Below are 12469 nucleotides of genomic sequence, written 5' to 3' on the forward strand. Positions count from 1 at the left end.
GTCGTAGGTTTATCATCCCTTCACATATTTGTTTCATCCATTTTCAGATACCTCTTTCTCACGGCACAGTTCATTCCCATCACAGTCGTCTTCCCAGCCCCTCTTCCACCCATCTTCTCTTTACTGCCTTTACTTCTATTAGCATCTGCCCATCTACGCCTTTTAATCAATTAGATAGTTAATTAATCAAACAATTAAGAATTAGTCATACGCCATACCCTCGTGCGCATCCCCCTATTTCCATCCCTGAGCACGGTGGGATGGAAGGATGGACAAATCATGGCTATTACATTTCCTTTCCAGTTGAAACCTCAGCTAGGTCGAGGTCAGGTCAGCGCCAACACAACGATAAACTCAAAGTAGCGTCACGCGGACACCAACTCCTGTGCTACATGTGACCTATTCAGGACCTCAGCAAGGTTGAGCTCCGATCCCGGCAAATTTCCAACAAACAAATATATAAGAACACAAACTCACATTGTAGTGGACGTTGCGGAAGGAAACGCCTCAGTTTCTCCTTCCAGATCGAGTCCGTCCAGAACCATGTATTTCTTGTATGAGGTCCTGGTACTAGAAAGTCCGTTTAGTACCAGAAGTGTACCGAGAGAAACCATCTGGCTTAATCCCATGCATTTCATTGTGTTTTTTGTTTTTCCAAGACGGCCGTGGAATGGGCAGGTTGTCGTCGTCGTTGTTGTTGTTGTTGTCAACCCAAACCTCGAACCACTCCTGCATGGATCAGGTTCTTAGTTTTACGCAAGTCATTAACGAGTAACACCCCTACGGACCAGAAGGATATAGCATTCTTTTATGGATGGAAACTCAACTCAAAAAATATTTCAATCACTTTTAACTTTAATAATCCATTCGTCTTGCTTCTCGCCTCAAATCCCTCCTTGACCGCTTCTATGATTGCAACTCCTCGGCGCTAGGTATTACGTCATAGAGGCGGCAAAGAGATTTCTAGATAATTTAAAGGTGATCAGCATTTTTTTTTTTTTTTTTTTTTTTTTTTTTTTTTTTGGTGAACACTGGTCTCCACAACTATAAAGAATGCTTCGTAACTCTGATCCGTGTAGGGTACACAACTCTCTAAAATTTTTCCTCCTATGCCATGGGCTTTGTTTTATTTAGTAGTCTCTGGTGGGGCACCTTGTCGAGTGCTTTGCTAAAGTCAAGGTAAATAACATCGTAACTATCATTGTTATCTGACATCTTACATACGCTAGTGTAAAAAGATAGAAGATTAGTCACACATGACTTACCCTTGGAGAAACCATGTTGTGAGTCACGAATCAAATTGTCTCTCAGTGTAGTCTCTGAGTCTATTAACTATTATTGATTCAAGCATTTTACTTATAACTGATGTCAAACTGATTGGCCTGTAGTTGCATATAGACGATTTATCTCCCTTTTTGAAAACAAGAACAACGTTTGTCTGCCCCAAGCAATAGGCATAAAATTAGTGTCTACCGACTTATTAAATATATCTGTTAACTGGTCGCAGATTTCAAATTTACACTCTTTAAGCACTCTTGGAAAAATTTCGTCTGGACCCAGGGATTTTGTAGCTTTAAGTCTTTCAATCTGTTTGACTACTTTTACCTTACTAATGCTGATATTTGATAGTCTACTTTCTTCATTCCCACTGAAAATCGGATCGCAGTCAGGTACTTTAACCACTCCTTAGTAAACACCGAGAGAAAATATTTATTAAACGCCTCACTCATTTTTTACTCCGATTCTAATATGACATTTTCGTCGTTTTTAATTGGGCCTATCCTTTCCTAATTTTTTGTTCTGTAGAAATGAAAGAAACTCCTTGGGTTGGATCTAGCTTGTCTGGCAACCTTACTTTCATAGTTACGTTTCGCTGTGCGTGTGTTCTTTTAACATATCTTGCCATATTGTTATATTTGGATCTAAGGTGTGTTTCCCCGTTTTTTATTCTTGCGTAAAGTCCTCCATCCATTCCGATCTCATATTTCAGCCTGTCCGTCATCCATTTGGTAGTATTACTATTCTTCTGTATTGACTTGATGGGAATAAATTTATTTTGCACATTTAGATTTAATGCTGTTGACGATAGTTGAGAACAAGTACGCATTTCACGAAACCCTTTGTTTAAATTGGGAACGCATATAGACAGTTTTCGGTAATAAATAGTTCTATAAATTCACTAATAGATAATCGCCTATCTTTAAGCTAGTGCAAGGGATAGGTACTAATTTAGTGTTTTCACCATGCAATCTCACCAATAACCAGTCATACAATTTTGTCATTTAGCTTAATATTAATCAGTAAGTCATCACTACAGTAAGAGTTACTTCTAGATGTCGTCTCCCCTAGATTTATTTGCTGTCTGCAACACACCCTACACCAACCTACCTGCGTTCCTGAGGGTCGACAAGCGACTGATCAAGTGACGACGACGCGGAGCACGAAGGGACACAAGAATAATTTTTTGACGTTAAGTAGTCATCAGTCGTTTTGTCATCCCGTGAAAAATTTGTCCAGACTTGTTCTTTAAAGCAGTTAATGTTTTGTCTTTTTGTTGTTGTTGCTTTCCTTGAACATTTCCTTTACCAACTCTATGACTCCACATCCCCAAAGATAGATGAACTAATTTTCACCAACAAAACACTATTACTTTTATTTTAGTTATTTTGATGTATGAATGCGTTGCTGGCTTGAATTCGTCACTTGTCTTAAGACAAACTCACGAAGCAAAAATTTTATCGGCCCTTCCATTTACCTTTTCATCCGTAGATATCTATTTGCTAATATATTTAATTAATTTGTGTATTTGATTTTATTTGTTTACCTATCTAGTCATCTATTTGTTTATCTATTAATGGGTTGATTAATTTTACAGTTACTTTGTTTTGTATCTTTTATTAATTATTTGTTTATATATCTGTGTATTTATCTGTTCATTTATTTATTCACTTAATTCTTATTAATCTATTTATGTATTGATCTATTTCTTTTTCACCTATTCATTCACTCATTCATTAATCATTTATTGATGTACTTATCTATTCACCTGTTTGTGTTTTTTATCTAAACATATGAGAGTGACCTATTAATTCGAATATAGCTTCCTCTAATAAGCGAACTAGAGACAGGAAGAAATGAGAGACAAAGTGACGCGGCTGAGTTTCCAACAAGAATTTGTGCACCTTCATTTGTTTACTTGACATTTCCCCCTACGCGTTTGATTCGCGCGCTTTTTTATGCAGAGAATCGTCCATTACCACGTTCTACGCTTGACTGATTTGATTAGTACTTCGTGGTTGCAATGAGCTAGTCTCTGTCTTGATATAATTGTAGTGACTAATTGTTTATGATTTATTTGTCACTACATGGTTTCCTTGTTAATTTGGGGTCTGTTAAAAAAAACATTGGTTTCGCCAAAACATTTGCAACTACAACACCACAATCGGAAAAAAGAGAGTTGAATAAGCGAGTCTATATATTTCGACTGCTAACTGCAATCCTCTTCAGTAGTACAAAGTGGGAGGAGGATGCTATCTTTAAATAACAACCTCTCTCAAAAGAAAAGTACTAGGGAAGGAATAAATACCACTACCCTCACTCTCTTGTGACCTGAGGATGACAACAAGTCGTGTCGGGGAGAGGGTGGAATGGCGGCCACGAACGCTACCACTGCACCATCGAGTCGTGCACTTACCTAGTTGTATTATACGGGAAGGGGAGCTATGCTCGTAGTGACCCGTCTTTGTATCTCGCAACATCTAGTTTGTTCTTAAATTCTTGTATGGTGTTTGCACACACTATTGTTTCGTCCAATTTGTTCCAGACATCCACCACTCTGTGTGGATTTTTTTTTTTTTCAGATCTCTTCTACAACTATCCTTTTTTCATGTACCCTCGTTTTTTCAACTTTAATAAGTCTTCTCTGTCAAGGACTTCCATGCCTTTCATGATTCTGTAAATGGCTAATAGTGTGTGTGTGTGTGTGTGTGTGTGTGTGTGTGTGTGTGTGTGTGTTCAAGACAATTCAGATAAATTGTGACCCGTGCAGCTATGCAAGTAAATAACAATAAATCAGAAAAATGTCGACATATTAGAAGTGCTGTGACGTCATGTCGCATAATAGTGGCTAAGTGGTGCGTCAGGATCTTGACTATTATGAAAATTTTAATCATATTACAGTATTACCATTGCTATTATCATTAGGACATGTATTCGACCTGTTAAGGTGAACTAATAGATATAACGACTAATTTCCCTTGCGATTTGTGTACAAATATATTTGTTTTCTTTTTCACCTCTTCAGTATCAACGTACGCATTCAGAAAACGTGCACACGTCACATCGTGGTATAACATCAAACGCAAATATTTGAAAGGGGAGTGAAATATCTTTATAAGGAGAACATACATATAAGGATCTAAAAACGAAAACGGACTGATATTTCCAAATGGTAAGTTCTATTTTTTTTTTGTGTGATCTTATTTTTCCTTGTTTCTGCTCTAATTACCTTCATTGGTGAAACTTTGGCTTAATTTCAGGTTCAAAATCATGTGTATATATTGTTTTAAGCCTAGGTATATTTCAAATAAACATACTTGACCGGGTAGATTTAATGTGTAGAAAAGGTAGAATGATGAGACAAAATATGGTATATTGTATTTTTTTAATCCATCACTTAAAAAAAAGATTATTTTCTTCGGTTGATTCTTGGCCATGCTTGTCCACTCAGGTTACGTGATCTGGCTTGTTAATCCAGTGTTTGTCCAATATACTCTTGAACGTCTCTATCTTGGCACATTGAAACACATATTTCGGAAGTTTGCTTCCACACTAAGACACAACTCTGAACTAGAATGACCACTCGACCTTCAGGCTGCTTCCTTGTCTCAATTGAGTGGTTTGAAAGGCAGGACCATACTTGTGAGTGTTTCCATTATATATATATATATATATATATATATATATATATAATATATATATATATATATATATATATATATATATATATATATATATATATATATTACACGCACACACACGCACACATACACACACATATGTATATATATATATATATATATATGTGTGTGTGTGTGTGTGTGTGTGTGTGTGTGTGTGTGTGTGTGTGTGTGTGTGTGTGTGTGTGTGTTCACTTGGTCTTTGGATCACGTGTTGGACTAGTGATCGACAGCTATTTCCCTCCTGGAAGAGAGCTCAGAGCTCGTAGGTCCGATCTATGGGTAATGCTATGACCTTGCACACACACACACACACCCAACTCCCCGCCCACGAGAGTCAGAGTAACGACCCGAGGCACAGCGATACCGAAATAATTTCGGCCCTGGGCAGGATTCGAACTGGGTACTGGGAGCACTTCTACTTCCCAGTTCAGCGCTCTACCAACTGTGCCACCGAGTGTGTGTGTGTGTGTGTGTGTGTGTGTGTGTGTGTGTGTGTGTGTGTGTACATATGTATGTGTGTGTGTGTGTGTGTGTGTATACGTGTGTACACCAATGGGTAGTGAATCAGACTAAGTGCCCGCAGTTGCACTTGATCCAAGCTTCTTGTAAGGCGTCTGATTGGTGTTGCCTACACGACACCTTTATAGGGCCACTCACGTGCAGGCGGACTAGAGGTTTATAGAGGATGAACATAGTATTGGCAGCGAAGTAAGCGAAGGGTCTTCTGATAAGGTACAGGATTTGATTGGTCTTGTTTACTCTGGCTTAGATGTAATCCTCAAGGTCCTTCTCGAGTGTCACCTGCTTCGGAAAGGATATGGAGACATGGCGTTATTTTGGCCAGCAAAGGTGATGATCAGACACATCTTCCTGTTTGTCCTTCTCTCTCTCTCTCTCTCTCTCTCTCTCTCTCTCTCTCTCTCTCTCTCTCTCTCTCTCTCTAACTTCTGCCTACTTTCGTGTTTTCTCTCTTTTTCCCCTGTTACATCCCTCCTTACATTGTTGAACTTGTCTCAGATTGTTATTCTCCATATTCTGTTAGTTATCTCATCCATTGTGCTTTGTGATTGAAACTATTGGCATTTGCCGTGCATTTCCTAAATTCTTTAACTTCATGTATCCCCACCTCATGATTAATAATCACTTGCACTTTTTTTTAGTTTCTCTTTCCGTTCTTGCTAATAAATTATCCTCTTTCCCTCCTGACACAACAGTACTATTAAGTTTGTCTCCTACCACCCTTATTATAATTTCTTTACTTCTTTACTATTTTCATGGCCTTTTTTCACACCTCATCTTTCCTTTCTATCTTTGTGTCCCATAATCATATTAAAACGAACTCTTCTTCTTCATGAAATCTTATCCAACCTTCCTGTTTTTGTTTGATTTTCTAATGTTTTCTTCCTTCTCCTTGGCCATCATATTTTTACACTGTCCCCCATCTTCTCTCCTTCTTTCTTTAACTAGTCATAATTATTTTTCCATTTTTTCTCTCTTATGATTTTCTTTTTAATTAACTATATCACCTAACTGACATTCTAAATCTTCTGCTTTTATTCCCTGAACTGCTAATTGTTTATTAAGTAAATCATTGTGGTCATTCTTATTTTTGGCATATCTATATTACTCGGTTTTTTTTTAACATTTTACTGTAATCAATATTCTATTCCTGCTCAGTGGCGGTACCAACTCCACTATTACCTTCTACTTTGGTCGTCTTGTTCATCAGCTCACTGCTTCACCTATCGATCTTTGGTTTTCCCTTTTTCTATATATCATATACCAAAGGCTTTTCCCCCCTTACACGGGGGTGGCCAAAAAGAAAAAGGCATAGAAACTACTCCCACCCATTCCATCCCCTACATATTCCACTCCCCTCCTTTCTTCAGACATTCTGAATGGCATCCATCCAACCCAGGTGCATTACCTGCTCTCATCATCTTAACAGCTACTTTCACTTTATCCTTCCCTATTTCTCCTCCATTTTCCTCACTCATCACTCTCATTTTCTTAGCGCTTCTCACTGCGGCTACCTTTCCTTACCTATCCTCCTTCATATTTTGCAACTCCCTAAAATACTCTGCCCACTTTCCTCTCACTGCCTCCTCTTTCATTATCATCTCTCCATCTGTACCTTTTACCTTTTCTTCTCTACTTGATTCACCTCCTCTTCCTCTTTTAATTTCTTTCCAAAACATCTTTTTATTACTTTCAATTTTTTCTGTCATACTCTTACCCCATTTCACATCTGCTCTCCTCTTTGCTTCCTTTATCTTATGCTTAACTTCCTTTCACTTTACTGTGTACCTCTCATCCAATTCCCTCGTCCTAATTTGTAGCCAATCTATGAAAGCCTGCTTCTTCTCTTCTACACCCTTCTTTGCTTCCTCATCCCACCACTCACTACCCTTCCTTCTATTTCCTCCCGCCCTCCTTGTTCCACACACCATCCTTGCACACCTTATGACTCCCTCCTTGAATCATCCCCATTCCTCCTCCACTCCTAGTTCTACTCTATCCTTCACTACCTCCCACTCCTCTCTCAGCTTCTTCTTATATTCATTCTCCTTTTCTTTCTCTTTTAAGCAGTTCACTCTAAGTACCTCCCTACCTTCTGCCCTTTTCCTCTTTCTCCACCTTTTCTCCACTCTCAATTTACCTTCCACCAGAAAATGATCTGATATTCCCCCACTCTCCCCTTAGAACATGTACATCCTTAACTCTTCCTACCATACTCCTGGTCACCACTATATAGTCCATTAACGCTCTATCTGCCACCCTTCCATCCACCATCCTCTCCCATGTGTACTTATGCTTGACTTTCTTCCTAAACACTGTATTTGCTATCAACTCTCTTTCAAGACACATCTCCACCATCAGTTTTCCACTACGACTTTTATCTGAACTCCATACTTCCCAATCACTCCGTCTATTGGTTCGTTTCCTACCCTAGCATTAAGGTCTCCCAATACAACTATATTGGCACTTTCCCCAATCCCTCTATGCACTCATTTAAATCTACCCAAAAAGCCTCTTTTTCCTCTACGCTCTTCTCACTACCAGGCCCATACGCACTTACAAAAACCCATATCTCCCTTCCCAGCTTCACCTTCATCCACATCAACCTTGAAGAAACCTCCTTCCACTCTACTACACGCTTACCTATCTCTTCACTCACTAGTATAGCCACCCCTTCTCTCCCTCGTCCTCTCTTCACTCCTGAGTACCTCCCAACTACACTCCCAAACTCATACTCGCCCCTCCCTTTCATTTTAGTTTCACTCAAAGCCAGCACATCCATCTTTCTTCTCACAAACATACTGCCTATCTCATCCCTTTTACTCTCATCTGTTTTCTACTTTACATTAAACAATTTTCCGATTCTTCACTTGACAAGACACAATGTCGTCATCGAACCACCGTATTCGCCTATTAGGCACTACGATTGTCAATTGGTTCAGTTTTCTCCTCTCGAGCAGAGATGGCTATTCACCACGACGGCCAACAGGAGGGAACAGACGACTCAGAACAGTAGACGGAGCAACCGTGGAAAGAAACAGAAGAGGATGGAAGGAAAATGCAAGCTAAGAAAAACAAAACTCGGAAAAGGCACATGCATAAACACGTGCAAATGTACTGGGGACACAATCGGAAGCGTGGGTTCGAATCCCACATTTTTCTCCAATTTCTAGCAGTGGCTGTTACCTGCGCCAATAATTCAAATGCATAAGGCAAATATGACTGCTTCGACCGCAGTTAAGCGCCCCCTGCCTTAGGCCGGCCACACACGTGCTGTTTAAACTGCACGTGTGTGGCCGGCCTTAGGCTCCTCACCTTATTTACATATATATGTCCATGTACATGCCCGCAGTTGCACATATGTACATATACATATACGTATACATATTATACAGACTTATTTTAATTTGTATGTGTCTAACCTTCATTTTCAGTATTACTAATGATTTATTTTATATATTTTCCTCGTGTTCCTTTTCAGAAATGAGATCAATTACATAATTTCTCCCTGACACTAATGTGAAGCGACAATCTATAATACAGACGACAACAGTCGCGTAGATATCGACCTGTACTCAAACACAAAGCTTTCTCTCTAACATGCCCCTCCACCGGGCCGTCACCACCCTCCAACACCTCGCTCTCAAAGCCTCGGCCTTGTCCTTGGTCGAGGCGTGTACAGTTCATGGTTTCTTGAAACTGGCACTCAGACGCAATATGGTGGACCCGTCGGGACGATCCAAAAAAGGTCGGGCCTATAGTCCTCCCCGAAAGCCTTTGGTCGTCACTTCTGCTAGTGGTGGCAAAGGAAAGCACCAAAGGGCAAAAAAAGCCGGTGGAGAGAAGAGGAAAGGTACTTCTCTCGAGTTGAGTCGTGGTGTTGGGAATGATGGTTCTGGGTGTCCGCGTAGGGTGGGAAGTTCCTCAAAGGTCATCACAAAAGAGGTCTTTCGAAAGACACTCAAGAATAAACTATATACTCTCAGGGATTACCCCTTCGAATCCGAAAAGAAATTCTTTTCTGAAATGAAGAAAATGAAGGAGAAAACGGAAGGCTGGGCGTCTCTCTGCATGGCTGAACTGGGCAACGCTGAACTGACCTGCGAAGATATTTGCCAAGAAATCGATCATTCGATCGCAAGTCTCAGAAAAAGGTACACATCGTGCGTGCCGCCGCTCCTGAGGACTCCTGTCTTTCAGGAAGTGATGCTGGTGCTCAAGAAATGCTGCCCGAGTGACACTTTTTTCTATGTGAGGTTTTGCCTCCCTAAGTCTGTTTTTGATACCATTCTCTCAGTCGTGTTTGATGAGACTATCAGAATGATAGACTTTAGACACGAGCACCAAATAAAAAACAAAACCACTTCTGATTACCTGTGGAGTGGACGGCTGGAGAAACTTGCTGCTTTCTACCAGAAGGTTCGGGCCTCGTGCGAGAACTCGGGATCCGGGTTCTATCCACTTCAAACACTGATAGACCTCAGGCGATTGCAGATGACCGCTATTACTTACTTGGACTGTGGTCCCACTCCCCAAACCCCAGAACTCATTTGGGCCGTGGGATGCTCCTGTCCCAATCTGCAGCATCTGTTCTTGGAAGCCTGTGAGTGGAAGAACTCGATGACCTGGTACTCGGCTTTCTGGGCTCTCGTTGGCCAGTCCGTGCCCACTAAGAAGGAGGTGCCCGGAGGGTGCAAACGTCTGCGGTCACTTCACATGCAGCCCGTGCTGAAGTCTTTCTATGGATTTTCGCTCATTGTTGTCAAGATGCTGAAATTTATGCCCGACCTTGAGGTCATCACAGGCGCCCCCATGCTCCTGGCCCTTCGCCAGTACCTGCTAAAGGAGGTCACATGTAAGCAGGACCGATGGCCGACCCTCTCCTTGAAGAAATTCCACGACATGACGTGGGAATACCAATCCACTCCCATCACCGGCGAGGAAAAGAACATTTTGCGCGACTTGCTGAAGAAGGTGCACGAAGTCGAAGTCCACTTTCTCTGTAACGAGATGAGCGACTTTCTGACCTGCCTCCCAGATCTTTGTGTGTTTAGGTTCCACATTTTTCGTGACATCACCGGGTATCCCTGCGTCCAAGCGAACCTCAGGAGGTTGAAGGCTTTACGGATTTCGATGACCAGCCTCGACACGGGAACCCAGGACATCCTGCGGTACCTCCCCAGGACATCCCACCTACAGGAACTGAAGCTTGTGTTGGGTCCCACGGATGATGAACTTGATGCTATAGAACTGCCACTGTGCCCATCTGTGCGCAAGCTGGAAATATCCCGTGCTGTACGTAGGGGACACCTACATTTCGTCAGGAGCCTTGTGGCCAAATGTCCTCATCTGCAAGACTTCCGGGCCGCTTTCTTGTGGTCCACAACGTCTGAGGACATCGAGGCCTGGGTGTGTGCCCTGGGGCCGCACTTGACCCAAGTCACCACGTTGGCTTTCGAGTACGACGGGATTGGCCAGGTCTTCTTCAGTGCCCTCGCCCTCGAGGTGATCTTGGCCTCCTGCCCAAGGCTCAGCTGTCTGTGCCTGTTCGATGCGGTCTTGTGCAAGGTGTTGACACAGAGGGCGCTCGAAAACAACTGGGAGTTGGAGGTGTCCCAAGCCCCGTAGTTGCCACACCTAAGTTGGACTCTTAGCAGCGCTATAAAGAATGTGATTCGGATTTGCTGCACTTCGCTATACTGTCCTACAATATAGAAGATGCGCATCGGGACTCCTGCATATAGGGAGGGTTGCCATATTTTGAAGTCGTCCTTCAGTCACAGGGCAGATAAAGTGTGCGTGACCAGTAATTTTATAAACACTCTCTTGGAATAGACTCACTTTGGTGTAATCTCTTAAAGATTCGCGTGAACATTATCAGTAAATAATGTGTGTAATTCACCAAGGCCTTGGATCAAACGCTGTACTCTGACTGACAACTATTACCTACCTAGGTGAGAGTTCTATGGTTAATACTGTGGCATACCTCACGCCACACACCTTGCTCAAGGGGAGGCAGTAACAGTAACGGCTTACAACATTGTGAAGCTTTCACGCCCTAAGCGGGGCGCGGTCTCAGATTGCAGCGTGGCAGCTCTAGACACTAACGCTTCAACAGCTCATTCATATGTATGTGTTTTTGTGTCTAATGCATATTTTCATCATGATCTTGAATCATGTGCTGCACTAGCGATCGACAACCATTTCCCCTCGAGTAAGAGCCCAATGCTCATATTGTGCGATCCAGGGAAATACTATGGCATTACACACACACACACACACTTGCTCAATGTGGAGAGTAAAAGTTTGACTTCACGTGTGTGCGTGTGTGTGTGTGTTTGTGCGTGGTTAATTCACCATGGTCTTAGATAGCTTAGATCGCGTGCTGGAATCGCGGGCGGCAACTATCAACTTCTTGGCTAAAAAAAAAATCAGAACTCGTACTGTGTCATCTATGGTCAATGCACACACATTCCCTTGCTCATGGAGAGGATTAAGGTCTTAGAGTATGTTTATGTTTTTCAAGTCGTGCGTGGAGCTCGTCCCAGGGTCTGCCCCTCATGATAGCCCCAGAGGCTAACTACTGCACTAGCAATCTGTGCGCGCGCACTCCAAAGTAGAACCACAAGTATTTCTCCTCATAATGTTCTCGTATTTAACAAACACTTTCCATCATTTCTTGATCTTTAGCCAGTTTTAGCAACTGGTCTAGGTAGATAAACTTTTCATCTTGAAGACTCTCACCATCGATTACAACATAAGAACATAGTGAGAGGCTCTCTACTCTCTGAAAAGCAAAGTTTATAATCAGTGTATAATCCCAGCTATAATGTACTGATGTGAGACCTGGATTGAGGGCGATGGGAACAAAGCTAAGGAGAATGCAAAAGAGAAAATAGAAGTCAGTGCTGAGAGTAAAGTTGAACGGCAGGAAGAGGGTAAGTTGGGTGAGACAGAAGTGAAATGTATTGCGAAGGCGATAAATGAGG

General features: G+C 41.8%; 1 protein-coding gene across 1 annotated transcript in view; it reads left to right on the top strand.

Annotated features, from left to right (window-relative positions):
* Positions 1 to 4300: 4300 nt before the first annotated feature.
* The window catches only part of LOC143024725 (uncharacterized), a 52894-nt gene continuing 44725 nt past the window's right edge, over positions 4301 to 12469 (top strand). Inside the window, exon 1 of the mRNA XM_076183803.1 lies at positions 4301 to 4450. The gene's annotated coding sequence lies outside the window, so the exon portion shown is untranslated. The remainder of the gene's footprint in view (positions 4451 to 12469) is intronic.

The sequence above is a fragment of the Oratosquilla oratoria genome, chromosome 4 (assembly GCF_046742065.1).
Source record: "Oratosquilla oratoria isolate Oo_2021 chromosome 4, ASM4674206v1, whole genome shotgun sequence".
NCBI lineage: Eukaryota > Metazoa > Arthropoda > Malacostraca > Stomatopoda > Squillidae > Oratosquilla > Oratosquilla oratoria.